Here is a 15,121-nt window from a genome sequence, read left to right as displayed (position 1 = left end):
TTAATTTACTGCCTGGCTCTGAAACAGATGAGTTGTGTATGACAGGAAATATTAGATAAATTATATTATGTTAAAATATTGCATCTAAATTACACGATTATAATTCACCCTTTTATGAATCTTTTGACATCTGTTCTGAAGGAAAAACAGTTTCTCTTACCCTATGAATACTTGTTGGTTTTTATTTTTTTAAAAATTCCTGAAAGGGTAAATGAATCCAAACAAAACCCCAAGGCAAGGTACCATAGCTTTCTGTGCTCTAACGTTTTGGAGAGAGAAAAACAGACCTACCATGGCACTTGAGTTGTTCAGTGAGAAAGTTTCTTGCAAATACAAGCATAATAGTTTAAAAGCAAGGTTAAGCTGCCTCCTTCCCCCTTCTCCACCTTCCACCTCCCCCCACCAAACACACACTCCAAACACCCCCATTCCATGTCACCCATGTCTGTCCAACGGTAAGTTGAGTTTTTTGTGTTAGGAATACGAGAGACCCCTACGCCAGAGGGCATTTCAGCAGCGTGTCCACTGACGGGGGAGAAGAGGCATTTTTGCAGCTGGAAAGGGAGGATGGCTTCCCTGGCTAGGATGGACCATTGAGACCGGATTTCGGTCCCAGCCTTCTTAACTTAAGGCTGTGCCCACCGAAGCCCCTCCCCACCTCATCCCAACTCGCTCTTGGGGAGAAGGGGGTGGGAAGGAAAACAACAACAACAACAACAACGCGACCAAAACAACAGGTCACCACCCACCCTGTGGAATAAATTCTAATCTGCTTAAGAAAGGGGGAAAGAAAAGAAGAGAAACAGAGTAAAAAAAAATGCCCCTATATCGCTGCGGTTTTCAAAAGAAAAACATGCCTTTATTCTACCTGCCCGGGGAGCGGGCTCGGTCCTGGTCCCCCTCGCTCCCGCGTCTGTCGGTAGCAGCCCAGTCTCCCCCGCCAGGCAAAGCCGCGGTCCGAGCTCTGCGTGTCGTGGTCTGAAGCAGCACTTACCTCGGGCCCCCTGTGGGCACCGATCGCTCCAGACCCGGGGCGAAGTGTCTGCGAGAGAAAACCGTGCAGAGCCGGGAGCAGCCGGAGTCAGGGGCGAGTCCGGAGGCGAGCGGAGGGGCGTCTGCGCCCAGCCTCTCACTCACTCGGTCTGAGCCATCATGGACTCTGCGTGCTCCTCTGCCGAGGATTTCACACCCAGATTGGCTCCCCCAAATCCAATCCGCGGCTCTACAACAAAAGATTTCTCTTTACCGAGACAGTAGTAATACGTCCCAGGGCAAACCGGATGTGAAATAGGCGGTGACTTCATGCCAGAGAGATTTTATTTTAGAAAGGAAGGTGGTACCAGTCTCTGGATCTGGAGACCAATCCGCCCATTTTTTTTTTATATGCAGCACAATTTAACTTGCACCGCTTTGGCCCTAATCTCCTTCCCTGAGCTACAGACTCAGATCCTTCCACCACCCGATGGCTGCGAGCTTTCCCCGTTTGAGGGGAGTCCAGATGGGGGAGGGAAGGGTAGACAGGGGGAGAGACCTAGGATCCACATTCAGAATTTCCCCCCCCCCCCCACTTTCAATTTAGGAGCACGCGATGTTGATGTGCGCCCGTTAAAAACAAAGCTGATCAGGGTAACTGTTCGCCTTTGATCAAAATTGTCAGCAGTGCATGCAGATGAATGAATGCAAGCGGTGGAACAGGGAGACGCCGGGCTGCACATGTGGCGCACACTGCCTGCGCCTCCATCTCCCGCACACTCACTCCCACACACATGTCTGAGCGCACGTCTTGCAGAGTCACGAATGGTGAGGAATGGCCGGGAGAGTTCTGGACAGCAGGGAGCTGGCTACGGGGTTTGGAGAATCGTTCGCACTTACACAGGTTGTGAGCGCTTTCCAGCCCACCTCCATCTGTAGCTTAGAGGACAGCGAGAACACGCTCCGACCAGGTTTCTAACCTTTGGATGCAAGTGTTTGTTTACTTTGTGATGGGAGCAAACACGGGCTTCTTACTTGTGAACTGTGCTGGGTCCCTAGGACGAGGAGTATTTAACTTTAAATGCATCGCCCAGATCCTGTCTAGGTTTGAGATTCCTATCTCCATTCCCAGAATATTCCCTTTGCCTCCAATTCCATCATTCTAGGGATTAGGAAAACAAACGGGAGAGGGGGAGGAGAGGTGAACCAAAAGATGTTTAGAAGTCAGGACCAAGCCCGCTTCTGCTGTTTACCCCTGCCCTCTTCTGCTACCCGCCTGGCTGGTGGCTCTCCACCCACGAGTAATTATGCATTTAGGGAAGGAGGGTGTGTTTCAATAGCAGTCTAACTAAATTTCCAAGGAGTCAGGGAAGGCTGTAGTTCTCTCCTTGGATTTTGTGAATGGGTGTTTGTAGTAGAGAGGAGATGGGTGCTGTCTTCCTGGGATTCTTTACTGAAGGGACCCAAAGCGCTGGGAGCTGTTCCTTCAGCACTTTCGCCAGAACTAGGTAGAAAAGATGGGTGCCTCCAAGTAAGGCTTCTGGTAAATCAACTCTGAACTTGTAACTTTGGTGAGCTCCTAGCCATTTTCCCCCAAGAGGAATTCTAGCAGAGGAGATACTTCTGATAGGGGCAGGGCTTGGCTAAGCAAAGGAAACACCAGTCCATACCACGCATAGGTTTTGATTCTACAAGTGTTCCTTGGTTTTGTGCTGCAACACAATCATCTTCCATGATGAAAACTTAAGACAGATGACTGAGATGGCAAGGAATATAGCATTGAGGACCACATTCACAGTTGGGTTTGGTTATCTTCTGAGTTTTCAAAGGGAAATGTTAACGGGAAATTATTGCAGAAATCAATCATTGAGGAAGGGAGAATTGGAGACCAGCTTATGATACCCTGTTTCTGGGCAGGAGTTGCCTACTCTGCTGAGACTTAACAAATGTTAATATATTCTTAAAGATACCCATTAAAGAAACATCATAACTGCCCTATGTTAAGTGCCCAATTTTTATTTAATTTGTTTGTCCATTAATTTAGTTATTTATTGAGCAGTTCTGAGACTAAAACTCACTTTAGTAAGGTTTGAAACCTGAGGTTAACAATAAGAAAACATTGGTTTTTTTACCTGATAATTTATAATGCAATTCCATAGTTTTGTTTTGACTCAACAAAGACTGATAGTCCTAAAAATGTGATCTTTTAGTGTATTTTTCTCTTCGTTGAATTGTTGCAGCTTCTTTTACTCCTCTGAAAATTGAGAATAACTTTATTTCCTATACCTAATGAATGCAACCAAATCACTATACTGATTATGTTTTTATGAGCACAGCCACTGAAACTTGATCATTTGAACAGTAATCTCTCAGAACAAATTCAATCACATCTTGCTTCAGACTGTAAGAGTCATGTAACTATCCAACAGGAATCAATTGCATAGCAATTCCATATATTTTCAAACAAGTATTTATAAATAACTATTGGGTATATTTTAAAATGTAGCACACATATGAAAATGAAAATGTCCATACTATTATTTTCTATTTCAAAAACTCAAAGGTAGTTTTTACGAGATGATTAATGTGTAATTTGTTTTGGGATATGTATGTTTTTAATAAGTAAATTTAATAACTTGTGGGTGTTTAAAATTTGATAATTTGACCATTTGAAAAACAGCAATTGCAACTATAAGTTATGATTGTATTTATTATTTTCCATCTAAGGTATTATTACCATTTGCACATAATACCAGAGAGAATAAAATATAAGAAATTAATGAAAGGAAATAATTTACTTTATATTGTCTTGTTAATTTAACCCTTTAGATAATTGTTGACATTATTTTTACTTTTTACCTAGCGGAATGAATCTCTTCAAAGTGTGTGTGAATCTGATTGAAGTTTTGAAATAACAATAACCATAATGTTCAATATTCTTAAAATGTTTACTTGGTGCCAAATAATATGCTAATCAGTTTGCATACATCATGCCATTTAATTCTGAAAACATGACTGTGAGAGAGACTCTTAATATCCCCGTTTTACAAATTATTCAATAAATTTTGAATTATAGAGAGCATGAGACGTGGCCAAGGTCCCACAGCTGGTGCATGTTCATGTTGGAATGCAAACCCAGGTCTTCTGACTTCAAGGCTTATTCTCTTAACCACATGTCTCTGTTACTTTATTTCCTTACTCTGGGGTAGTGAGCTCAAGTTAAAATCTACCTTATTTATCTTATGTCTTTCATTGACCATCTTCATGTCTGTCACATAAAATATTCCTCTGAGTATTTCAAAAACATTTATTCACACTGAGACTTTTTATTTTAATGATCTAATACATCCAACTGCAATGTGATAGGGTTACTTTAGTATTTCGGAGGCTTCTGCTATTTTCCTCCTGCTTTATGGGGCCAGCTGCACAGGCCTTCCAAACAGGCACTAGTTCTGGGCGGAAGGGATTTGAGGTCAGACCTAGGACCAGGGATCCTGGGGAGGCCTAATAGCTCTATTTCTAGTGTTGCAGTCTGGTACATTTTGCTTTTTCTGTCAATTTTAAATGGCAGGGAGCCCTGACCTAATTGAAGAAGTGGCACTGATTCTTTTCAACAGGGATGTTTTTACTTTTTTCAACTAAATGTGAACCCAAATGAGAAAAAAATAGTAAGAGTGTTCTCATTAATTCAGCATGGCTTTTTATCATTTACAAAATAAAATGGAGTGAGGGGAAAAGAAGATATAAGTAAAAATGATAAAATATCAAATAAGCTTCAGCTGAAATCTAGAATGAAGTGGCCATTTTCAATGTAATTGCATGGCTCGGATATACACACTGAAATTATATTTTAATGTTAGCATACTATGAAACGTGGTTATCAGTTTGCAACAGTAAGCATACAGGTTACAATTAAACATGATTTCCCAACATTTGTGTATATATAGTTAGATTTTATATAGAATATTTACACTCACTAAACTAGCCCCTTTTTTTTCTAATGTCCCACTATAAAATAAAAACCATCTTGTTAATGAACTATTCTAGCATATCCAAAGGGCTAGCCCTCTCTTTATAATTGGTATTGAAATAAAGATTTGGTTTGGGGAAAGGAAAGAACTATGACGTAAGTAGTCAAGTAATTTTGAACCTTAACCTGGACACTTTTTTCATCTGGATTACTTAGACAAATTCTTTTGCCCAGGCTGGAAGGCTAGTTTAACATCTCGGCATCGTGAGAGGCATCGTATCGTAAAAACAAAATCAGATTTCTCCCCCCAAGTATTTAAGTCCTAAATGTTTGGCCCTCTGAAGGGGCTTAGACATAGTTAGCCTCAACCACTCTGACAGAGCACAGAGACTGTACGGTTTTTCCTGTGATCTCTGCAGAGGTAGCACCCAGGTTAGCCCGGCACAGTGAATGCTCATCCATGGACACATGTCTGAAGTCACTGACACCTAACAGCTGTACTAGTATGTTACTGACATTTTCTGAAGCTCATTTTTCTGAAGTTTTAAAATGAGGTAACAGTACCTCCTTAGCTGGTTATGGCATACTATGGGAAAAAGTAATCCTCTTGCATAACTCCTTAGAGGTATCCAATGAATGCTATTTTCCTTCTCTTTTATCTGAACGTAGAGTCATTACTTTTAGCATTTTGGTGCATTGTCAATAGCATGCTCATGTAACTCATAATAGTGATTATATTGTCCATATTTTACATAAGATTTAACTGAAACATAAAATATTCAGTTATCAGACAAGGTTCTATGACAAGCTAACGCCCACGCCACTTTAATCCTAGGCCTATGTTTTTATTTATAAGGTATTCAAAGAAAAAGAACACTTTTCACTACACCTGCCCTAGGCATAGAGTATTTTACACATACTCTGAGCCAGGGAGATTTGAGGAGCCTATGTTCCATCGTAGATCCAACCACAGCATGTGTTCACACCACAGCTACTACAGCCAGCCATGGACTCCCCCAGAGTACATTTTACATTATTTTTCCATAAGATCTAAGAAGGACCCAACCAATACATATATATATATATATAGTCATATAGTCATATAAATAGGACACTATTTAATTTTTTTCTGTGGTAGTTTTCATTTATTAGCAATTCATGTGTAACCCAGTTTCACCCATTTTCCTTCAAAGTCTTCTCACTTTGTCAAGACCCATCAACCCAAGCAGGAAAATACAGATTTATTCAGAGTTAAGAGGAATTATAATATGCTGATAGTTGAAAGATATTATATATTTTAGAATATCAAATAAAATATCAATAATTTTACCCAGCCAGTGTGGATCAGTGGTTGAGCATTGACCCATAAACCAAGAGGTCACTGGTTTGATTCCTGGCCAGAACACATCCTTGGGTTGCAGGCTTGAGCCCCAGTAGGAGGCATGCAGGGGCAGCCAACCGGTGATTTTCTCTCATCATTGATGTTTCTATCTCTTGTCCTCTCCCTTTTTCTCTGAAATCAATAAAAATATAACAATATCAATAATTTCCAAAATGACTCTAGATACCATTAGCAACTTGAAGAGTGTAATGTAAGTCAGGAGGGCATAAGGAAGCATATATTGTTAATTAAAATGTCAAAATTTTAGATTCAATATTTGTAGATGTTATATCCTATATGAGTTATCAGAGGAAGCACATACTCTCTATTTTGGTGGGGAAATGAACACATTCAGGATGTGTGTGTGTGTGTGTGTGTGTGTGTGTGTGTGTGTACACACACTATGTATATATACATATTCTCTGTTTAAACTCCTTTAAACCATTAGAATCCTTATCTACCCCTGTTTTTCTTTATGAAGGTTAACATAATGAATAGATATTTAATCAGTATCATTTATTGTTTAGCATGCAGACTGAAAAATAAAGATCTGAGTTGGGGACTCAACTTAGAGAGATTACTTATCAGAAATAATAATAATAATAAATAGGCATGTTGATACTCAGAAACTACATTTAGTTTATACAGAGCCTTCTGGCATGAGTAGGCCTATGCCTTGTTTAGAATGTTGAGGATTTTAATGTGGCCTCATTATCCTGTTGGGCAGCTGCGTTTACGTATTTGTTTGAATTTGTAAAACACAAAAAGTGACACAAACAGTAAAGCAGCATTTAAAAAATCATTCAGCCTTCCCTGAATGGCTGTAGTATTTGTGGAAAGGATATGAAATGGAAGGATTTACTTGAACAAAGATCAAGAATTAAGACACTAATGCCCCATCTGTTCAATAGTTCCCAATTCTTGGTGTTTACAATAATTGTGTTCTGTGGAATAAAATGAAAATGAGTTTGTGGATGTGAATGCATTTTTATTATGATTATTTATAAATATATTTAAATATGACTAATTTGACTAATTTCCTTGTGTTAAATGTAGGAAATAGAACTAATTCAATTTTTTAACTATAATTTAAAGCTAAAAAAAATCTCTCAACCTAACCCATTTCCAATTTTGATTTTAATAACATTCACTAAGACTTTTATTAGAGAAAATTTTACAGCCTCCATTTTAATTACATCTGTGAGATTAGGCATGGGTAGGGAGGAACTGAAGAATTTTAAAGATGAGTGATGATCACTTTTGAGTAATTTTATTTATGAAACTAGAAGCCCGTACCAATCTTGAAATATAGACTTTCTCCCATGAGAACTTAAGGTCTGGGCCAGAAAGCACTGCAATGGATGAGTAAATTGGTACAATGTAAGAAACTATATAGCACAGAACCAACTTAACATACAGAATCAAGATGACAAAGATATGTTTAGGTGTCCTACACTTCGATGCTTCTAAGATGACAGTGCTTAGTTGCCTTGGGAAGATGTAAAGTGTAATTTTGAAGGCAATTGAGTGGGCTTACTGTTTGTCACTACTCATATTTGGTGTTAGAATTTAAACATAAAGTAGACAATTTTAATTTTCATTTAAGGAGATGAGAGAATGAACTCCAAAATACCGTTTCTTCCCCATACAAAAGGGATTATCTCCTATTTGACACCTATAATATACCAGACACTGTAGTGTGTGTGTTTTTTACATAACTTTTGCAATTGCATTCTCAAAATAATGCTGTTTACAGATAGAGAACCTAGGTTCTCTATCTGTAAATAAGAGATTTTCTCAGAGACACACGGCTTATAAATCAGCCTTGATTTGAACCTAGGCATAGATCTTGTGGCTTCAAAAACTTGTGATTATAAGGCAATGAATGTAAATCTCTCCCATGTAGGGTGGTAGAAGCACTGTCATGAGAGACTGATGAAAACAGTTCTGGTCACAGTAGTTACACAATGAAATGCAGTTATTATGAGTTAGAAAATTTTTAATGATTAGTATAGGTCAGTGATGGCGAACCTATGACACGCGTGTCAGAGGTGACACGCGAACTCATTTTTTTGGTTGATTTTTCTTTGTTAAATGGCATTTAAATATATAAAATAAATATCAAAAATATAAGTCTTTGTTTTACTATGGTTGCAAATATCAAAAAATTCTATATGTGACACAGCACCAGAGTTAAGTTAGGGTTTTTCAAAATGCTGACACGCCGAGCTCAAAAGGTTTGCCATCATATAGGTAATCAGAGTAACACACTTAAGAAACAGAATATGGAGTCAGATATTTTCTTTTTCTGGCAATTACTTACTGTTTGGCCACCTAACTATCCTGAGCTTCAGTTTCATTATTTTTCATAGAGGACTAATAATTTAATTTTACATAGGATATTAATGAGTTATTACTTGCAAAGTAGATAATATATTAAAATATGTCCATCAATTGATAACTATGGTAATTATTAATATAATCTTTACATTGTAACAGTCTATGAAAACATACAACTTTTCCTAGAACATTTCTTAGCTTTCCAAATTTTAAAATTAAGTTTTTGTATATCACAACCAATTATGTTGTGGCTTTGCAGTTGAACCAACTCAGCCAAAATTTATCAAATACCAGGCTGACCATTTGGTTCTTTTGATCATATAGTTATAGCCTTAATCAATAAAACTTTGGCCTTTGCAAAGAAAGTGAATTCATTATTTCATAGAAATTCAACTTAGCAGGTTGTAGGACCTAAAACATAAAATGTTTAAGGCTGAAGCAACTGCAAGACGCAATCATAACCCTACGACAAGAGGCAAGAAATTCTGTCTCCATCCAACTTCTGCTCAGCTATTTTGGCATTAAGACAGTATGTTTAATGAAAATATAGGATAGCTTAATATTGAAATCATACTGCCATAGACCAATTCCAGCATGTCATAATTTCAAGAGTTTCATCAAAAGGTTGATGAGACTTGGGGACTCAACAGGGTTGAGTCACACATGTAGTCACCTGTTGGGAATGGCTAAAGGCATTTCCCCAAACCTGAATAGGAAACTGATTGTGGCTGCTAGACAGCTAAAAGGCATCTTAATCTATATGTTATTGCCTCCTACTGGCCAAACACCTGAACAGCTGTAGGCTAATTCCCCCATTCTGACAATGGACTCTGTACTAAACCCTGACCCTTTGAAGTGTATATCTCTGCCTTGCCTCAGGACAAGTTGTGTTAATAAAAAGCATGGGGTCCTGGGGACAAAGAGAGAACCTAAGACCTTAGACTTAAGATCTTGGATCTTAGCTCCTTTAGCTAAGCTCCTCTCACCCCCAGTGCTTTTCAAAATTATATTTCGTCTTCGGATTCTTTATTAGTCTCTGGATTCCTATTAAATCTACGCACAGCCCCTTCTCCAGATTCCTGAACCCTTCTTGATGCTGGGACAAGATCAGATAAAGTGGAATATAAAATAAATGGGATGAAAATTAATGAATAAATAAGAGTTTAAGGAAAATACCTACTCTTGCTATGTCTTACCCCTTTCTGACAATTGGAGTAGATATTGCTAAAGGAGGAAGCAGTTCAGAAACTCTAAAGAGGAACATTGAAAGACAAGCCTTTATTATGGTTTCAGCAAATTCTGAAATTGAAAAGCCACTTTTCCTGGACAGAGAACAAATCATGGAAAAGCCTTGTGGAGATCCATTTTTATACAGTGCTTTTTCTTTTATTTACTCATGTGGGAATACCGTAGCAGGGAAGTTCATTCCATGATGAACCAAGTGAATCATCCAATGTTCTGAAATGCAAATTAAACACAAATGTCAGCTCTTATTAAATTGAAAATCATACAAAACATTCTGTTTTGTTTTATGAATCTTTAATAGAACAATTTGAGCGTGCTTACATTTCTTCTACACTATCAAAGTGGAATCCAGCCAGAATTTAGAAACAATGTCTGAAAAGCAGCTTAACTATACTAATGTTCTGTTCTTATCCTTCATTATTAGCTCTGTGAACCATGTTAAAATACTATAGTTACTTTTTGGGTGACCTTGAGAGACTCCATACCTCTAGGAAAACTAGCTATTTCAGGAATTGAACTGTCCTAAGTTAGTCTGACAGCCATATGTTTAAATCATGATTTCAGCGCCTGGAGAAAGTTTTGTCAGGCTCCCAAGCAAGTCAGCAAATTCAGGAGAATTGCCCTGTGGCTTTAAAAGAACATGTTTGGGGAAGGTCAGTCAAGGTTCAGAAAGCCTTGGCTTAAGGGGGACACAAATACAAGCCCTATTCTCAGACAGATTTTTAACGCCCCATAAATTATGAAAAAAAATCCATTACAAAATGTGGCCTCCTCTCCTCACATCTCCTAAAATCAATGTGTAATTTGGCCCAGAGCGACATATAAGAACAAAAGAAAATAAAAATAAAAATAGAAGAGCTTATGAGGCACCAGGAAAATGTAAGAAGGGAAGAAAAAAACACATTTCAGGACTAAATTTGTTTAAACCTTACAGTAACTTCTGAACTATAATGCATGGGCACAGGTAGGAGAAAGTGTAAGATTTGAAATTGTAGTCCCAAATTTTTTTATCATTCTTCACTTTGAAATATCATTCTTAGGCTAAAGTTGCTAAAATCACTTACCTTTTGAAACACATTGATTAAGACATAAAGTCAAGTATAGTCTTCACAGTTCAGCACATCAAATATCATGGGAAAATAAAAATTTTATGAAATCTAAAGACATGACTCTTGGACAATATTAAGGAGTTATTTGTTCATGTCACTGTTATTTGAGGAGGCCTCAGTAACCATGCTTTGTTCAGATCATTATTTCTGTCCAGTTTCCAATTCAAAATCCAAATTTAAGATTCTCTCATTTAACAGCATTCTCTAACTCTATCAGGGACACACCATGCTCAAGCCTTGGGTTTCACTTTCCTATGCCCATTTGCAGAATTCATATCTGTATATATTTCTGCTTTGGAATTTCAAAAATTTATTTCATATAAAATCTTTACAAATATGGTGAATAATCTGCTCAGATTAATTTTTTAGAACTGGTTAAGTCAATTCAGATGTCCCTCTGAAGGAAGAAATGTGAACAAAGACATAAAAAAATGGGGGTGAGGGAACCTAGGCATGAGGATTGTTCTACCAGATGTAAAAAATATACATGAAGAAACTATAATAAATAAACTCAGTAGTTCTGGTCCAGAAATACCTGTACAGATATAAAAGCAATGAAGAGCCCAGAAACAGATCCATGCATATATAAGGAATTTTACAAGAAAAGGTGGAATTCCAAATCATTGTGAAGTAACTTTTATTTAATACATGGAACAGGACTATGAGTCGTACATTAAAAGAGAACTAAACAAATGAGTAAAAACCCTTAAAATTAGATGTGAACTTCCAAATATAAATAAAAATGGATTCCTGGTAAAGAAAGAAATCTTTTAAAACTACTATATATCAACTATTTCAATACTAAAAGACAAACAGCTCACAGAAAAATGGGTAAAGAGGATGAAATGGTACATTTATAAGGAGATTCTGCTAATAGAAACATGAGAGCAGGCATTAAACTCTAATTGTGATCAAGTAAATGCTAACTAAGACAATGTAATGTCATGGTAATCAAATAAAGAATTTTCTTTTTATTGAATGTATAGGTTGCAAGTGTACAACTCAATAAAACATCTTCTGCACAGTGCACCAAGGCCCCAAGCAAAGTCTCTTTCCATCCCCAATTTCTCCCCCTTTGCCCACCTCCACCTAACTCCACACCTCTTTCCCTCTGTCTATCAGTACACTGTTATCTGTGTCTTTTTGTTTAATCCCTTCACCTTCTTTCTTCCGGACCCCCATCCTCCTTCATCTCTGACAACTGTCAATCTGTTCCATGTATCCATGCCTCTGTTTCTATTTTGTTAGTTTATTTTATTTAATGTTCATCTCAGTTGCTGGTAATAAAATCGGTAACAATCTGTTAGTATATATCAAATGATAAATATGTACAAAATTTCATTTTGTAATTCTATTTGTAGGAGTGCATTCTGTAGATATTTTAATGCAAGTAGATAAAGGTATATATAGTTGAAGTTTTAATGTAGAATCAACTATCTGTAAATGCCTCTAAAATTAGAAGCATCTTAAAAGTTCAAAACTAGAAGAGTAGGTGAATAAATTTTGGTATACTTACACATATAATTATGTGTATGTAGTGTTTTAAAAATATATCCATTGACACAAGAAGGTACTTGCAATGTTTTGCTCAATCAGAAAGCAAACATCTAAACAGTATGATCTCTCTGGTAACCACCATACTATTGTCTGTGTCTGTGAGGTTTTGTTTGTTTGTTTTTCCCCCCCCACCCCCACTCAAGCCCTCACCCCCCTGATGTCTGTGTCCATTGGTTAGTCTGGAGAGCATTATGCTAAGCGAAATAAGCCAGTCAGAGAAAGACAAATATCACATGATCTCACTCATTTATGAAATATAATGAAAATCATAAGTGATGTTTTTTTTTATTTGGGGGTTGGGACAGTAAAGGATAATGGAAGTCAAATATATGGTGATGGAAGAAGATTTGACTTTGGGTAGTGGGCACACAATACAAGATACAGATGATGTAATACAGAATTGTACACTTGAAACCTATATAATTTTATTAACCAGTCACCCCTAAACATAGATCACACCTTTCTATTTCATCCTTTCCATATAATATGATTTTTTAGTGAGTTTGAACCTCTTTTGTAAAAGTGTTTATAAAAGAGTAACAAAGAGAAAAAAAGCAAAGGATTTTATTTTGATTCCTGAATATAGAAGAAAAGAATCAGTGACACTGGAGTTCAGCTAAAACCTCAGAAGTCTGACTCTCGGTTTACAGAGCCAGGTTTGTTGTTATAATTATCACCCAGGAAGAGTTGGAGTCTCAGAATTGCTGAGATTTCATTCACTTCTCTTGGAGGAGGAAGTGGCAACATAGTGCTAGAAGCTCATACTCACCTTCCCCATCTTCCTAATTATATAGTCCTCCAGGAGTAACACTTCCCTTCAGAAATGAGACACTCAGTTCAGAATCTTAGGCACTGCTCCAAACAAGGGGCATATAGGTTTACCATAAACTCAATAACAAATGATTGAAAAATAGAGGCTTTCAATCAACTGAGCAGACATGGTTGAGTATGAAAGACTCCCTGGTGCATGCTATAAATACCAGATCATTTTCACAGTATTATCCAGAGTGCAGACTTACAGCCACTTTTTTTTATGTGTGTGTGTGTGTGTGTGTGTGTGTGTGTGTGTGTGTGTGTGCTTTCAGGCAGAATTCATTTTGTGCTTGCTAAAAATCCTAGGGAGTATATGTTTAAGTATGTTAGCACCTCATTGATGGGAGCCTAAGTTTTTCACCTACTTCTCTGTCTATAGACTTTGGAACTCTTCTCCAATCATATAATTCTCATAGTCTATTGTTAAGTGAATCTGCTCTTAAGTTTTGTTTTTCAGTTTTGCACAACAGTTGTGTAAGCAAACAGCTATAAGACCCTATCAAGCATGATCTTTTCTCTCATTTGGAAGCTTGTGGTTGGTGTCTGTGTGTTTGTGTTTGTGTTTCCTTCCACATGGCCTCAGCTAGGAGAATAAGTTTTAAAACAGGGAGTAAATTTAAGCCCTCACCAAGTGGCTCAGTTGGCTGGAGCTTCATCCCATCCACCAAAAGTTTTCAGGCTCAATTTCCAATCAGGGTACATAGCCAGGTTTTGGGTTTGATCCCAGGTTGGGGCACATACAGAGGTAACCGATCAATGTTTTTGTCTCACATCAATGTTTCTCTCACTCTCTCTAGTCAATAAAAACATATCCTTGGCTGAGGATTTAAAAACAAACAAACAGGGAGTAAATTTAAATGTCTCAAGTTCTCCTGTCTTCATCCCTAAAAATATGCCATCATACATTCACTGTATATGGAGGCATTTTAAAAAAGCACAGTTAACCCTCCTGATCAAGAAAAAAGTATAATTTGCATCATTTGGACAAAGAAAGACAATAATTTTTCCACATCTGAATATGCATTTCAGTTGGGGCATCTATTTTCCATAAGTTAAAAGCACAGCTTTCAGTCTAAAGGATGAAAAGATCAGGCTCAATCTTTGATAAATATATCTGCAGGATTTTGTTGAAACACTTCTAAATTTAAAAACTCTGATCATTGCATTTTATTATCGAGTTACGGCAGATGAGTTTAGCATTCTTATTTCTCACGTACCTTAAATAAATTTGCATTTCAGAAGAGTAAGTGAAGATTAAGCGGACAATCATATGAAGTATGGTGTGCATCAGCCTCCAGGCTGGTTGTAAAGAGGAGGGTAGTGAGATAAAGAGAGAGGAGAGGTTGGAGGTAGGGTCTAAATGTCAAGTTGGGGGTGACCATAAAGATGACAGAGAGGTTTTGTTCAAAAGAAACTTGACGACATCGATGTCCTAGCAGAGCAGTTTCAGGGAAACATGGGTCAGGACCTAGTTCAGCTGACACAAGTTACTTGAATTTCTATATCTCTGATTATTCACCTGAAAATTGGGAATAAGAGCTACTTCCCATTTTTTTTCTTATGAAACCTAAATTAGAGAAAATGCTTAGCACCATGCCTGGCACATGATAAACGCTCAATGAACATTTTAAAAATGTTATCGCTATTATTTCTATTCATATTAATATTATTACCACTACAATAATAAATGCTTTCTGAGACCCAGTAGAATCTGTAGATTGAAATCAATATTAT

General features: G+C 37.4%; 1 protein-coding gene across 2 annotated transcripts in view; it reads right to left on the bottom strand.

Moving 5' to 3' along the window:
* Window positions 1-1,689, bottom strand: part of GABRA1 (gamma-aminobutyric acid (GABA) A receptor, alpha 1) — a 50,316-nt gene extending 48,627 nt beyond the window's left edge. The window contains exon 1 of one of the 2 annotated variants that reach the window (XM_005870575.2): window positions 995-1,689. The gene's annotated coding sequence lies outside the window, so the exon portion shown is untranslated. Of the gene's footprint in view, window positions 1-868; window positions 970-994 lie in introns of those variants that run through there. The other variant, XM_014543174.1, reaches the window with a different exon arrangement.
* Between the last annotated feature and the right edge of the window lie 13,432 nt (window positions 1,690-15,121).

This window comes from Myotis brandtii, unplaced genomic scaffold (genome assembly GCF_000412655.1).
Source record: "Myotis brandtii unplaced genomic scaffold, ASM41265v1 scaffold32, whole genome shotgun sequence".
NCBI lineage: Eukaryota > Metazoa > Chordata > Mammalia > Chiroptera > Vespertilionidae > Myotis > Myotis brandtii.
Note: the sequence above shows the minus strand (reverse complement) of the source record. Positions and strands in the feature narration are given on the sequence as shown.